Source organism: Mustela erminea, chromosome 2, assembly GCF_009829155.1.
Source record: "Mustela erminea isolate mMusErm1 chromosome 2, mMusErm1.Pri, whole genome shotgun sequence".
Taxonomy (NCBI): Eukaryota; Metazoa; Chordata; class Mammalia; order Carnivora; family Mustelidae; genus Mustela; species Mustela erminea.
Genome location: NC_045615.1, coordinates 142,848,028 through 142,864,004, shown reverse-complemented (window position 1 = coordinate 142,864,004; position 15,977 = coordinate 142,848,028). Strand labels below are relative to the sequence as shown.

General features: G+C 41.7%; 2 long non-coding RNA genes across 2 annotated transcripts in view; one reads left to right on the top strand and one right to left on the bottom strand.

The window, feature by feature from the left end:
- The window catches only part of LOC116585115, a 44,345-nt gene that overhangs the window by 19,752 nt on the left and 8,616 nt on the right, over positions 1–15,977 (bottom strand). The window lies entirely within an intron of this gene.
- The window catches only part of LOC116585114, a 65,729-nt gene continuing 63,689 nt past the window's right edge, over positions 13,938–15,977 (top strand). The window contains exon 1 of the long non-coding RNA XR_004283469.1: positions 13,938–13,975. This is a non-coding gene — a long non-coding RNA (uncharacterized LOC116585114). The remainder of the gene's footprint in view (positions 13,976–15,977) is intronic.

The window sequence follows — 15,977 nt, the reverse complement described above, 5'->3', positions numbered from 1 at the left end:
AGATGTCAATTGTATCACAAAAAAATAAATTAAAAAATGTACATTGAAAAAGCATTATTTCAGACTTTATACAAGAAGAAAGAAAGAGGGGTGCCTGGGTGGCTCCATGGGTTAAACCTCTGCCTTCGGCTCAGGTCATGATCTCAGGGTCCTGGGATGAAGCCCCACATCGGGCTCTCTGCTCAGTGGGGAGCCTGCTTCCTCCTCTCTCTCTCTCTCTCTGCCTGCCTCTCTGCCTACTTGTGATCTCTCTCTCTCTCTCTGCCAAATAAATAAATAAAATCTTTAAAAAAAAAAAAAGAAAAAAGAAAGAAAGGAAATGTAACTCTTGGGTCCTTTGAATTGGTGATAACTGGGAAGTACAGGAGAAATCAACAGACATTTACAGACTTTCTGCTGGGGGGACACCCACGTGTTCCTGTGCCTGATAAGCTACAATCTGATTCGGGGAGCAGGAAATAAACTGGTATAAAGTTAAATCAAAATACCTTTACATATAAGTTCAAGATAACAAGAGAAATGATATTACAAGATGGCTAATGGCCAAATGAGTTTCCCGTTCTAGAAATGCGTTGGGAATGGAGGTGAGAGGAAAACGACGAGTGTTCCCTGGGAGCTGCAGCATTCATGGGAAACTCCTAGAGTGGTTCTATTTCACGATGGTCCGGGACAACTGGTGGGACTTTGATACACAGAGATGAGGGGAGGAGCCATCATACACATCATACAGAGATGGTACGGCACAGGAAAACCCACAGAAGTGGGACAAGCCTCAGGCGAATGCAGGGGACGCGAGGCAGTGCAGGGAGAGGAGAGGACAGAGGAGACACGCCGTGAGATGAAGTTAGGAGTCACACAAAATTCTGCACTAACACACACAGCTCCGAAGCTTTGATTGCAAAGCCATCTGTTAAAAGACCAGTCTCCCTGTGTGAAGAAATACTACCTTTCCCTCTAAATCTATTTCTAAACTTACATCTATATTATTATATACAATATAGATATATATAGATATCTATCTATCTATATACAACTCAGCCATCAAAAAAAGAAATATGTCCATTTACAATGACGTGGGTGGAACTAGAGGATATTATGATAAGCGAAATAAGTCAATTAGAAAAAGACAACTATCATATGATCTTATATGTGGAATTTAAGAAACAAAACAGAGAAGCATAAGGGAAGGGAGGGAAAAACAAAACAAGACAAAACCAGAGAGGGAACAAACCATAAGAGACTTTTTTAAAAAAAAAATTTTATTTATTTATCTGACAGAGAGAGAGAGAGATCACAAGTAGGCAGAGAGGCAGGCGGGTGTGGGGGTGGGGGAGAAGCAGGCTCCCCGCCGAGCAGAGAGCCCGATGCGGATCTCGATCCCAGGACCCTAAGATCATGACCTGAGCTGAAGGCAGAGGCTTAATGCACTGAGTCACCCAGGTGCCCACCATAAGAGACTCTTAACCATAAGATACAAACTGAGGGTTTCTGGAGAGGAGGTGGGTTCGGGGATGGGGTAACTGGGTGATGGATGTTGGGGAGGGCATGTGATGTAATGAGCGCCGGGCTCTATATAAGACTGATGCATCACTGACCTCTACCTTTGAAACTAACAATACACTATATGTTAATTAATTGAATAAAAAAAAAAGAGTCAAGGAGAAGGGGCTCTGCAAGGGTATGAATGCCAGGAGGCATGGCTCATGGTGGGTTACAAATATGACAGCCTACACACTCCTTCTTAGGCTTCTACTGCAAGGTTCTTTGGTCAAAATCCTCTTTCACGGCCCAGAGATTTTACTTAACATTTAAGTTTATGCATCTCTGCTTGGAGGAAGAAGCCAGCCAGCAATTTCCCCCCAGGGAGGACAGAACCTAAACAGGAAGTTAAGTTTGTTGAGTCCTAAAAGGGACAGCTGTGATCAAGGCCCTGAAGCTGGTTAGGTGCCCAAAGCCAGGACAGAGTATCCGGAGAGGGAATCCAGTGTTTGGATTTGAACAACCAGGTTTCCTGTTCACATCTGCTGGGAAAGGTACTACAAGCAGAGAATTCCCCTAGTGATGCACAGAGCCCTGGCCCCCGGACATCTGAGCACTCCCAGGTGTGAAGTCAGACTCCACAAGACTTAGGATGGGAGGCCAGAGGAGTTGGCAAGTCAGCTGATGCCAGGTGAATGTTTTCCATATGTCATTCTGCATTGACTACTTTCTGCACTGGCTCCTTTTTTGTTTTGGACTTTTTTGTTTTGGACTTCCTCCTCCACTGCCCCCTCCCCCTTTTATTCAACATACCAGGTGCAGACTTGAGTTAAACAAACACCAGTCTCAGAATAACATTCTCATCAGCCCTCTATATAGAGCTCTTCTCTTCTTACAATTTACTTTTCCCCACCCACACCAGGCATGAGCCATGCCTAACTGTAGCCCTCCCACTCGGATGTGATTGAGATGTGGCCCTGAATACACATATATCCTTGAAACACATGTGTTGTGCTGCATATACACAAGCAGGAAAGGGGAGGGGGAAGTGTATTAAGGGGTCTGCCAGATGAGCCCTTTCCCGCTTTTGATGAGCTTTGTAGATGTCCTGCTCAACTTCCGCCTCCAGCTCGCCAGCCAGAGCGTTGCCCCCCACCTGCTCCTATGCGTCCACCTGAGAGGCTGGGAAAAGTGATGGACCACATTTACTGACCTGAACATATTGACGTTTGCAGTTCAAGTGAAGCTTATTAGTGACGAAGAAGGGGTAAAAATGGCTGTGGGTAGACACGTATCTCCTTTTGTAGGCAGGAAGAAGGGACCGGCAGAGGTTTCTGTCTGGGGAGAGGGGCGGTGCCTATGCAAGGACAGAAGCAAGGAAACAGGAAGGCTCGGGCGAGGAGCCTGGTTCGGCTTCATTCCATCCGCATTCACTTCCTTAGGAGCGGAGACGATAAAAAGTGACCACAAAAGACATTCACTATAAATGTGTTTTCACCCTAGGGGGAACATGGCCAGATGATCTTGAGATAATTTTAGAAACAAGGGAAGAGCAGGGAGGTGGTGGGATGGACGGTTTATGAACATGAACGGTAAGGGGAAGGGCGACTTCCCTTCACATTTGCCTTGCTTTCTACCTTCCTTACAAGAGCAGCTTGCCTACAGTGAAAAATATCCCTGCTGTGTTGTTGTTGTTTTTTTTAAAGATTTTATTTATTTATTTGACAGACAGAGATCACATGTAGGCAGAGAAGCAGGTAGAGAGAGAGAGAGGAGGAAGCAGGCTCCCTGCTGAGCAGAGAGCCCCATGCGGGGCTTGATCCCAAGACCCTGGGACCATGACCTGAGCCAAAGGCAGAGGCTTTAACCCACTGAGCCACCCAGGCGCCCCTGGTGTGTTGTTTAAATGCAAATATTTCTAAATTAAATCCCAACCCAAAGATAGTAAAGAAACCTTTGATGAATACTTTGTAAAAGCCACTGTGTAAACCCATGTGAAGGAGAAGACCGCTAGATATTTCAAGATGCTAAACTAAAAGAGAAAAATTCATGGGAAAAACTCTCATGCATTAAATATACACATGTGTATGGCACGTTTAAAGACTGGGATTGTGATGGTTCATTGTATGTGTCCACTTGACGGGTCAAGGGTGCCCGGGATTAAATCTATTTCTGGGTGTGTCTGGGTATTTCTGGATGAGATTAGCATTTTGATTCTTTGACTCAGTAAACTGAAGGCTCTCCCCAGTGTGGGTGAACATCAACCAGTCTGGTGAGGGCCTGAATAGGACAAAAGACAGAGGAAGAAGGAATTTACCTTTTATTTTTTCTGCCTCACTGATTAAGCTGGGACATCTCATTCACCTTCGCCTGTAATAGACTGGGCTTTACATCACTGGCTCCTCTGGCTCTAGGCCTTGAACTCCAGCTAAAAATGATACCACTGGCTTTCAGTCTCCAACTTGCAGACTGTAGATGGGACTTCTCAGGTTCCATAATCTTGTGAGCCAATTCCGCATGAGAAATTTCCACAAATCTATATCAATATCTGTCTTACTGGTTTTGTTTCTCGGGAGAAGTCTAATACAGTGACCTTTGCGGGGAACTGCTGATATTTCCATTACCCTGATTTTGAGATACCAATTCCGGCATTGCGAATGACTCTTGATTTCTTTTCAGTATTTTTTCAGTCTTGACATTAGTGTGGATTTATTCTTACACATTTATTTATTCTTGCAGCTGAAGTTGTCGCTCAGGCAGAGGGAAGGGATGTCGCACCCCAGTGCAGTTTCTCCCCCCTGTGAAAATTGCCAGGAGGAATCCCTGAGGGCATGCTTACTCACTGGATTTCAAGCTCTAGCATTAAAGTTTTGCCCACTTAATACTGAAATAACCTGGTGACGAAGCCTCTAGAAGGATTTCCTCGTCTCCTGGCAAGAGCTACTTTACCATGCTAACCAAGAAGCTGAGCTGTCAGCAGAGCCATCGGCAGAGCCATCGGCAGAAAGGGTGAAGATCAAAGAGGAAGTAGAAAGTTCCATCTCTTACAATTTCTCCCTGACTCCATGGAAACGTGCTACGTTTCCAAAGACACTTAAATTACAATCCATGACTGCACACCTATTTCTGAGCTACTCCAAGCAGGTACATAACTTATTCAATAACTGGACAGAAACCCAGCTGAGATAAACTTGGAAAGACACAGATCCTCTTCACCCCATTTGAGAAGACACAAGTAAATGAAGAGAACAATGGGCTGCTCTGGCGGTCAAACCTTTCAGGGAATTCTTCATAAAATAATCGGATTGGGTTTAGCAATATCTTCTCATCAGAAAATCCAGGCCTCTCAGTTGCTGGCCTCCATAAAATCCATTTGACTCCAACAAATCTATTTTTTCTCCTTGCTCTTGGCCACTGGGTATATGTATCTAATTTCTTTAAGCCAACTTCTATGTATTACAGTCTCATAATTACATAGTTCCCTGCATCCCAAGCCCAGGAAACAATTTGGCAAGTTGGCCCATGTCCCAGGTTTACTTCTACTATAGTCCAACTCAGTTTTCTTCTTCCTTAGAAAAGCACCAGGTAGGAGCACCTGGCTGGCTCAGTCAGAGGAGTATGTCACTCTTGATCTTGGGGTCTCAAGTTTGAGTCACCTGTTGGGTATAGAGATTATTTAAATAAATAAACTTAAAAAGAAAAGAAAAGTGAAAAAAAAAAAAAAAGCTCCCACTAATCTAAGACAGAAAACCACTGGCAAGCCAGCCAGGGCAATTCCTATAGTGCCAATGGGACTGTGAGGAGGGTCGGGGGGAGGGGCAGTGTTCTTTGTTCTCTTTGTCCAGTCTTCCCAGATCCAGAGCCAAATTCCATTCTTGCAGAGGTACAGTAGGTCAAAGGCAGAACTGCAATGTCCACACAATCTGCATTCCAGATTTTTCCATTCTGACTCTTCTCTGTATGCCTGGAATACCTTTCTCGATCTCTAGATACCTGTTAATTACTCTCTTCTTCTCTACCTTACTACCTCTTACGTAAAAAATTCCTCAACTTTTTGGTCGCTTCAAGCATTGATAGCAATTCAAAGTATTATATCTCCCAAATGTGCCTCCATTTTAGTAAGGATCAAAATCTCAGGATTTTGATTAAGGAACAGAGTGCTGACAATTGAATAGCAGGCATCACCTGCATCACCTGAGGGAAGGGGCTGCTTGAGTCCCTAAAAATCATACCGTGGAGGCAAAGGTATAACCCACCCACACTAAAACCAGTCCTGTCTTTAGGCTTTGGGGCAATAATGTCTGACTTTGTCTTGGGTTAGATCCTGAGCTGATTGCTCAGCCCCTAAAGGATTTCTCTGTGATCTTGTAACCTTATAATTTCCAGTGACTAAGAACACAGGTGTCTTTTCCACGGGCTATCTCCCCCTTACCCTCATCATCTCTTTGTCTCTGTCCCAAATACAAATGAAGTCTTGACTAAACAGATTGGACACAATGGATTAGTTTACCCCAGAGTGTTTGTCATCGTTGACTATGAAGTTCTTCTAGACATCAAATGGATGAATCCATTGAACATACACTGAGGCACTCTGTACTTCAAGCCCTGTGATAAGTACTGGGGAGCCAGAGATGAAAAGACATAGTCCTTGCCATGAGGAGTAGATAGTCTACTGGGTAGAGAGGCACATGAACAGGTTAAAAACTGTCATAACCTGTGATGGTTCGTATTGTGTGTCAACTTGACTGGGCCATGGGGTGCCCAGATATTTGGTCAAAATAAACATTATTTTGGAGTCTGTGAGGGTATTTCTATAAATAGCATTTGAATCAGTAGATGGCATAAAGCATACTCTCTCCCCAATGGGAGTGGACCTCATCAAATCACTGATGGCTTAGTAGAACAAAAGGCTGAGAGGAAGGAAGAATTCGCTCTCTCTGCCTGTCTTTGACCTGGAACATTGCTCTTCTTCTGCCTTTGGACTTGGACTGGAACTTACACCATCAGCTCTTCTAGTTCTGAAGTCTTTAGACTCAGACCAGAGCTATACCATTACCATTGACTCCTGGGTCTCCAGCTTGTGGACTGCAGATCTTAGATATCTCAGCCTCCATAATCATGTAAGGTACCTCCTTATAGTAAATCTCTTTATATATATCTTATTGGCTCTGTTTCTCTGGAGAACCCAGACTAATATATAGCACAAGCAAATTTTAGTACACATTCTAGGATGGGCAAGCAATGAAACTTTTCTAGTTTTTGCTGTAACTAAACTTGACTTTTAACTCCATTTAAGCCTCCATTCTGGCAGGTGGCAGAAAAGTAATCTTAATCAAGCTTTCTCAGCCGATCAGACTCTTTTCTCTCTCTTCTTCATGCTAGGGTTGCATCTCTATTCTGAGGGCTGGGTCAGGGCATTCTGATGAGGAGGGGGAAGAGTGGTTGGTGTGTGGGAATCAATGGCCATATTCTACCTGGTTTTTGGTTGTTCTTCATCTTTCTCACTAGAATCTCCTGAGGTGACTTTATTTTCTTATCAGATCATTGATGAGAAGATCCAGGCAATTATCTGCTGCTATGTTTTTCCTTGTAATCATAAGATTTCCTCAGGCTCATCTGCTCTCTCAGTTACCTTTACATCTCTTTTAGGGCATGGGAAATGTTTGGCTCTTGTTCAACTGACTCTATGGCTCTGGGAATGCCAGTGAAACAGTCTCGGGTGTTCTTGGTTTCAATGCACGTTCAAGCCATTTATACTCTGTGTCCACTCCATGCCGGGTGCAGGCAGGTCCTGTGATACTGGTGTTTAGGAACAACTTTCCTCTCCTTTGGGAGACCAACATGGAGGTTCTCTCTTTTTTTTTTTTTTAAGATTTTATTTACTTATTTGACAGAGATCACGAGTAGGCAGAGAGGCAGGCAGAGAGAGAGAGGGGAGGAGGAAGCAGGCTCCCTGCTGAGCAGAGAGCCCCATGTGGGGCTTGATCCCACAACCTTGGGATCATGACCTGAGCTGAAGGCAGAGGCTTACCCCACTGAGCTACCCAGGCGCCCCCAATATGGAAGTTCTATCATTTCTCCTCACTCCACCCTCAGACTTGGTCTGGAGCAGGACACTCATCAGAATTGTTCTTGATCCTCACCTCTGTTCCAAGGATCTTTACCAACTGTAAAGCGGTCTTATACTAAAGTCTTATACAAGCCTGCATTCTATCAAATTTGATGAAAAAATTTGATGAAAAAATACTTACTGCCTTAAATTCTTTGAGATTTTAGCTTCTGGTACTCAAAATCCAGATACTGGTGTTCCCAAGAAACTCTTAAGCTATTGCTTCTAAGCATGAGTTTCATAGTCTATTTTTAAGCTGAAAAACTAGGGGTTGATTCTCTCTTCTCTTGTCTGCATTTCTACTCTACAAAGCTGTACTGAGGGCAGTGAATATAGAATATTATCACTACTAGCCAAATGGGAGATGGGTGGAGGTGGCAGGAGATCCTAGAAACAGAAAACGCCAGATAACCATAGTGAGATCCACTGACACCTCCACTAGAAAAGCTAAAATTAAAAAAAAAAAAAAGAAAAGCTAAAATTAAAAAGACTGACAATACCGAGTTGTGAGGATGTGGAATCATAGCCAGCAGATAAATAGATCAATAGATGATTATCCATATGTCTATACTGCTTTGGGAAGTATAAATTGGAAAACTACTTATTTTCTACTAAATCTAAGCATAGGCATATTTCATGAACCAGCAACTCCACTTGGGTCTAAATCAACTGAATCTTTAGATTCACCAAAAGATAGCACAAGAATTTTCATAGTAGTATTATTCATAATAGTTAATACAACAAAAACAATAAAAAACTACCCTGGAAAAATTCTGATGCCCATCAACTGTAGAATTAATAAATTATGGTAATCCCACAGTGAAATACTCCTCAGCAATTAAAAAAATTACATCCCCATATAATAACACAGATAAAATTTAAAGAGATAATGTTGAAAAAAAGGAGTTAGACATAAAAAGATGTGATTTTACATGACTCCATTTATATGAAGTTCAAAAGTAGGCAAAACTAATCCATGGAATTAAAAGATTAGTGGTTACCTTTAGGGGGTCACTATCTGGGTTGGAGGGGGCATAAGAAAGCTTGCATTCATGCTGGATAGTTGTGTTCAGTACTCGCACATAAAAAAATCCACTGAGCTTCACACTTTAAGACTTGTGTACTTTCCTATTGCAAGTTATATCTTGTTATCATAGGAAAAAATAATTTAATATATGTGAGCTAGTAAAAAAATATATACTGGTGTCTTCTCTGGCTATAGGCATAGCGCTCCTAAAACCCTTGCAATTTTCTAAGTGATAAGAGTGTCCTTTGTTCTAATAAGACAATTCTCAATGGCCTCCAGGATAGCTCCTGGATGGGGACTCAAAAAACCAAATCACAATAAAAAACTTGAAATTTTTGGCCCCAACCCCCATTCTTTTGAGAAGGGTAAAGGACTGAAAATGGAATTAATAATTAATCATGCCTGCACAATGAAAGCACCATAAAAATCCCAACAGCACAGAATTTGATGAACTTCCAGGTTGGTGAACCTATCTATGCCTAGGTGGTATGATGCACTCCAAGTCCACAGGGACAGAAGCTCCTGGATTTGAGACCCTCCCAAACCTCCGCCTATGTATCTCTTCATCTGGCCATTCATTTGTATCCTTTATCATATCCTTTAATAAATTGATGAACCTAAGTAAATGTATCCCTCAGTTCTGTGAGCTGTTCTAGAAAATTAACTGAACCTGAGGAGGGGTTGTGGAACCTTTGATTTGTAGCCAAATCAGGCAGACATTGTAGGTAAACTACTACTTGGTTGTAGGGAACCTACGACTTGTGATTGGCATCTGAAGCAGGGAGGGAGTAGTCTTAGAGGACTGAGCCCTTAACCTGTGGGATCTGACACTATCTCCAGGTAGATAGCATTGGAATTAAATTAGATTGTAGTGGGGAGAGGTGCCTGGCTGGCTCAGTCAGTAGAGCCTGTGATTTTTTATCCAGGGGGAGGGGGAAACAGGGAGGGGGTTGTGAGTTTGAATTCCACGTTGGGTGTAGAGATTACTTTAAAAAAATCTTAAAAAAAAAAAAAAAAGAATTGTAGGGAACTGCACTGGTATTACAGAGAATTGCTTGGTGTGGGGACTAACCTCCACACATTTGGTGACCAGAAGTGAAGTATTTTATGAGTTGTAAAAAAGACACACAAGAGGGAAGGATTGAGTTTTTCCAACTCATTAAAAAGTGATCCTGCTTCACAATCTGTGTTGTCAATGCTCAAAGAGTTGTGTATGGATGGTGCAATGGAGAAGGCAGGTCAAAACCTGCCTTGGGGAGTCAGGGAAGGCTTTCATAGAGGGGGGACTGCCTGAAGCAGGTCTTGAAGGGCTTGTAGACATTGCCAGCTAGACATTAGGGTAATGTCTAGAGAATAGAACATGGAAAGGCAGGGAGGCCTAGCATATTTGGAGGTTGCAGGGTTTGGTATTTCTAGAGCATAAAATGCAATAAGGAGGGATTTACAGAATTATGAAATTGATGTAGAAGAAGACTATTTACATATAGTGGGTGGACCCAGTTATATTGTCCTGGATATGGATCCACTGAAGGTGAACAAAGGATTGATGTATAGATCTGCTTTGGAAGCATTGTTGTCGATATGTGGCCAGGAACTGTGTCTGAAGTCAGACAGACCAGTAAAAGGGGCTGGTGTCTTGTCCATCAAAGACATGATGAAAACTTGAAAAGAAGAAGGCAACAACAGTAGGAATGGAGAAGCAAATGTAGATCTGAGAAAGATGTCAGGGGCTGATGGCCAGGGCTTGAAAAAGGGCCAAGGAAGGACCAAAACCTCCAAGACTTAGGAGATATCTGGTTGGAGAGAAGCCTACAGAAGACTGAGAAGTTGACCAGAGAAAGAGGAAGAGAATTGAAGGGAGTGCAGACGTGGAAGGGGACAGGGGAGACATGAAGGAGACACGTGGGGACATCAAGGAGATATATTCCCACTATGGAGGAACTGACAATCCACTGAGCCAGTCAGATCAGGAGGAAAATGCAGCTCAAATTACAAGGAAGGTGTAGTCTGAGCCAAAGAGATGATCTGGGGATTTCTCTCTGGTTTTTCAACTTTTGCACAATTCTCCCAGGGCTTGACTTCTCTTTCTATAAAACAGGCAACTATGAGATTATCTTATTATATATAATAATATAATTATATATAACATAATTAGCAGGGTTGTTTTCTTAGATGAATGAAGTTATGTCTGTAGGATTCTTTGAAGTCATAGGGAAACAGAGCATTCTCATTTTCCTTCTCACCATTTTTCCATCATCTATAAAATTGGTAGCTTTCAACAGTTGTTAACTTCACTCTGGTCTGAAAAATAAAGCTAGATCTTAAATTTCTTGACCTCAAGAAATAGCCTCTGAGAACAAGTTTCAAATGACCACTATCATTCAGCCGCCCATATCAAATGTGTTACAATTATTTTTCACATATTAAAAGAGACGCATTTTAGCAAATATGAATCTCATGCCCACATTTTAAATATAAGAAATCCACACTACTCTTTGAATAGTTTTGTTTTTTAGCCTTGAAGCTTCTAGAACACACCTATCTTTAGAAAATAATGCCATGTGTTCAAAATGCTTCTCTTAGTACTGATAAAATATTTAGTAATATCATTTGCCTGAGCTTGTTCAATAATTTAGCAGGGCCGTCTAAAGAAATCTGGACAGTGTCCTAAGGCCTATAGAATAATATTGTCTGACCACCTTTAAGAGGAAAATTCTGAGAAGTACTCAGGAACCAGAGAGGGACACATGTGAATATAGTTTCTCTCCCCTAATTTTTCACCTAAGTTTACGCTGATGTAAGTAGGTATTTATAAAACACTTATTATCATAGCACATTGTCCGTTTATTTCTTTATGTCAGCTTGCATTATTTCTGTGATTCAGAGGTGCATTTAGTTTTTCAGCGCATTGTATTATTTATAAGTGGTGATTCTGCAGTGGCATCATCGCCTACCTTTATGACCACTCATCGATAAGAAATTGTTATGAGATCTCTCTCGGCAGAGATGTCATCGTCATTGTTTATGTTTGGAATAATGCAGGGCCACAGTCGCCCTTATTAAATGGTGCCAAAGTTATGAAAACAAAACCTACCAATCTAGAGATGTGTGGGTGGAATTAACCCCATCTTCTCTGAGAGGTTTGTATGATGACCGATTTACTGCAGCCGAGGAGGTAATGTGTTTGAATATACTTGAACCTACAAAATGTTCTGTAATTGTTGTGGCAGTTATAAGACTGCTAGAATTGAGTTTTTATCCTGCTTTCAATGTTTTGAAGAGTATCTATCTTACAGTGAATATTCACTGAATATTTGTGGAACAAATGGATGATTGAATGAATAGATAAAAATTGTCTTCCTAAGACCTTGTGAATTGTGGGGTAAGAGTAGAAGGCCATTATGAAAGCCAAGATAGTCAAATGAGGGATGATGAGAGGTTGCTAACTGGCAGAAGACAACTTGTCAGCAACCTATGGTATGGTCTTGCTATTGTTTTGGGGGAACTTGGTTGTTTGGGTAAGCAGTGATTAAATACTATCCTCTTGTTCTATGTTGCAAGAACATATCTGGTGTAAGACAGCACATGATATAATCATTGCTTCAGCAATGATTCCCTTAATCAGTGGTCAAGATGCCCTTGCCTTATACCAAATGCCGTGTTGCTAGGTCAGATTAGAACAAAATTTTAATTTGCATCTAGCTGTATAATACATTCTGTTCTGGTATATTAACATCTCATTTCATGCCTGCATTTCTAGGTTAATATTTTCAAATTTCATATATGTATGCATTTCTTTCCTTTTTTATACTTATAACACCTTAAATGTAATTCATGGTCTTTAATAAGTGGGTTTGTTTAATTTGATTCATTTTCTGTGGTAGAGAAAGGCCCTGACCCTTGGAGTTAAGCATGGAAAGAGGAGATAGATCTCCCTGTACCCTAAGTTCAGGCCTAAACTGCCCAGAGAAGGCTATGAGCTATACTGAGATGTCTTGGGAATGAGAGCATGGTGGTACTTCAGGCTTGAGCCTTAAATATAAACTGGCCCTGACATATCTGAAATGTCAAAAGGAAAACAAACATTCTAATATAAAATATAATTGTTTTATAGCATATAAAATAATTATAAATTATTTTATATCTTTAAGCAGAAAAAAGATGAGGGGTAGTAATTTCTCCTTTGGGGTAAACTATTCTTCTTTTTCCCTGTGAATTTCATGTAGGACAACAAGCTGTATTTCCATTATATATAGTTGTGTAACAATGAACATTAAAACATAGTGGTTTGGGGCCCCTAAGCAGCTGTAGTCAGATAGTGACCTGGCTGGAACCATCAAGATGGCGTCATTCATATGTGAATGGAGCCGTGGGAGATTCGACTACAAGACTGGCACCTCTATCGACATGACCTCTCCTTCTATGTGGTCTCTTCAGTAGTGTGCAGCCTGACTTTTTATGTGGTGGCTCAGAGCTCCCAAAGGTTCAAGCAGAAGCTGCTAGGTCTTCTTAGGCCTAGGCCTAGATCTGGCGCAATGTCACTTCTGGCACATTCTATTGTATACGTGAGTCCCAAGGCTAGCTCAGATTTCATGTCAAAGAGGACTACACGAGTATTAATTACAGGAGGAATGGTTCTTTGGGGGCTATCTCCAGAGATAGGCTACCATATCTTCTTTTGGTATGGATGGATTTGATACATGTGTCTCCAAGGAGCTAAACTGCCCTGAATGATAACGTGTAAGGGAAAGACAGGATATTATTTTTAATTTTTGATAAAGGGATACAGGTGTATTGCTGTACAAATAGATAGGCGATCAGGACAGAAGACTCTGAAAATAGCTGGAGGGTGGTTCTCTTGAATGAAAGGAGATTGAGAAAAACAAACTGGATTGGGTTTGCTATGCCTGAGCTGGGGCTACCCTGTGATCTAAATAAGACTGAATTGCCTCGACCTCCTGAGAAACTTTACCCAGAGGGGCAAGTTCAGCCCTGTTGGTTGAGAATGCGACATTTCAGCCAATTATTCTGGGAAAAGTTAGGCCCTGGAACTTAACACAGGCCTGCTGGAAGGGAGTTTTAGTAAGGGTCTGAATAGGGGCAGTTTTTTCCTCTACTTGGGTCTGAATTCTTGGCAGATAAGATGTGACCAAAGACTCACTCATGAAGTCAGAAAAGAAGTAAAATCTAGTGGCCTCACTGTGTGATTGCAGGCTGGGGTTTAGACTAAGCTGTGCTCCACAAGGGAGTTGTGCGGAAGGTTCAAGCCTTGTGAAGATTCGAAGCCCATGTCATAATTCCTTCAAATTAACCAGGAGCTTCCAGAAAATCTCCGTTGATTATCACAGCCTGTAAGCAACGTAAGTCAATCAGAGAAAGATAACTATCATATGATATCACTGATATGTGGAATTTAAGAAACAAAACAGAGGATCATAGGGGAAGAGGAAAATATAAAACAAGATAAAATCAGAGAAGGAGACAAATCATAAGAGACTCTCAAATATAGGAAACAAACTGAGGGCTGCTGGAGGGCAGGGAGGTAGGGGGATGGGGTAACTGGGCATGTGATGTAATGAGTACTAGGTATTATACAAGACCGATGAGTCACAGACCTGTACCTCTGAAACCAATAGTACATTATATGTTAGTTAATTGGATTAAAATAAAAACATTAAAATTTTAAAAAGAAGTTAAAAGTAAAAAATAATAATAATAAACATCACAGCCTGGTTTCAGCTAGTACTCTGTAGAAATAAGGGAGAGGCTGTGCTGGGTTGGGATGAAGCAGCACAAGGAAAGCAGAAGTTACCAGAGGGAGGGCATTTTAGGAATCTCTGGGGGAAGGATCTGGCAGAGCAAACAGTGCCCCAAGATAGCTCAGAATTGGCCGGATCATTGCTGAGGAGGCAGGGGACAACTTGGATGGACTTTGGAAGCAAATAAAATTTTCTAGAAATTTCCATAGTACTTTGGTATGTATCAAAATTAGGTTTCCTAAAAGCAAACTAAATGAGGGCTTAAGCTAATATAATTAGGCAATGAGAAGGAAAAGCAGCATTATGTGTAGTCTCTGGTGGGAAAGGCCTAGCCTACGTATTTAGTTTACAGGATACATAAGACCTGTGTTTGTCTGTCTGTCTATCTATCAATCACACACGTATATGTAAAAGGATTTAAAAAAATTCCTATAATAATAATCCTTTGGCATGATTTATTTTTCAAATAATCTATGCCCAGTATGGGCCTTGACCTCATGACCTCAAGATCAAGACTTGCATACTCTAGTGACTGAGCCAGCAAGGTACCCCAGGCATGATTCCTCCCCCCGCCCACGCATGATTCCTTTAAATTAAACTCCCCATGCAACAGTCTGACAGCCAAGAGAGACTTTGGCACAATCTGCTCTTCTGAACTTTGAGCTCCATGAATACATGATATCAGTTGAAAGTTGTAGTTCGAATTTGCCCTGAAGCTGACCAAAAACTATAGCAGACCACCTTGGATTTCTGGAGATAAGCTCACCTAGCCCCAAATATCCCCTCCAATCATGCTCTGGTCGCAAGAAAAACTTACACTGTTTGCATTTTCCATCATCATCCTTTCTGGCTTCTACTAGGAGATGAATGTATGAGCTCAGTCTCCTGGCTGGCACTGACGTCCGAGCTCCGCCACTTCATGTGACCCTATCACCTCCCTGTATCCTTCCTGAGCCTCAGCATTGTTGGCTCTATGTTCTGGTTTCCTAGTGGCCATTGCTTCATTCTGTTTTATTTTTTAATTTTTAATTTTTTTTTAGATTTTATTTATTTATTTGACAGACAGAGATCACAAGCAGGCAGAGAGGCAGGCAGAGAGAGGGAGGAGGAAGCAGGCTCCCCGCTGAGCAGAGAGCCCGATGTGGGGCTCAATCTCAGGACCCTGAGATCATGACCTGAGCCGAAGGCAGAGGCTTAACCCACTGAGCCACCCAGGCGCTCCTCCCCCCATTTCTTAACTCATCTCTATGTCCTTTATGAGCCGAAGGCAGCAGCTTAATCCACCAAGCCATGTAGGCACCTCTTCATTCTGTTTTAAAGAGTCATGATGGATTTTGATCCCAATTATTAACTGCTTCATAGAAACATTATTCTAGTGAATATTCTTTGTCTACCAGTTGGTTTCTTGCTCTTTTTCTTTTTTTGGGGGGGGGGTTCCTTAGAGGATCTTTGTGTAGTTCCTTGCACTGCTTTCTTTTCTATTTTTCACCATTGCAGGAGATGAGTTTTTGTCTTGGTGAACTCTTTACAGAAAGTTTGTAAGGGGAAGTGTCAGGCTACCTGAAATTCTTATTGATTTGGGTCAAAACAGAGGAGCATAGAG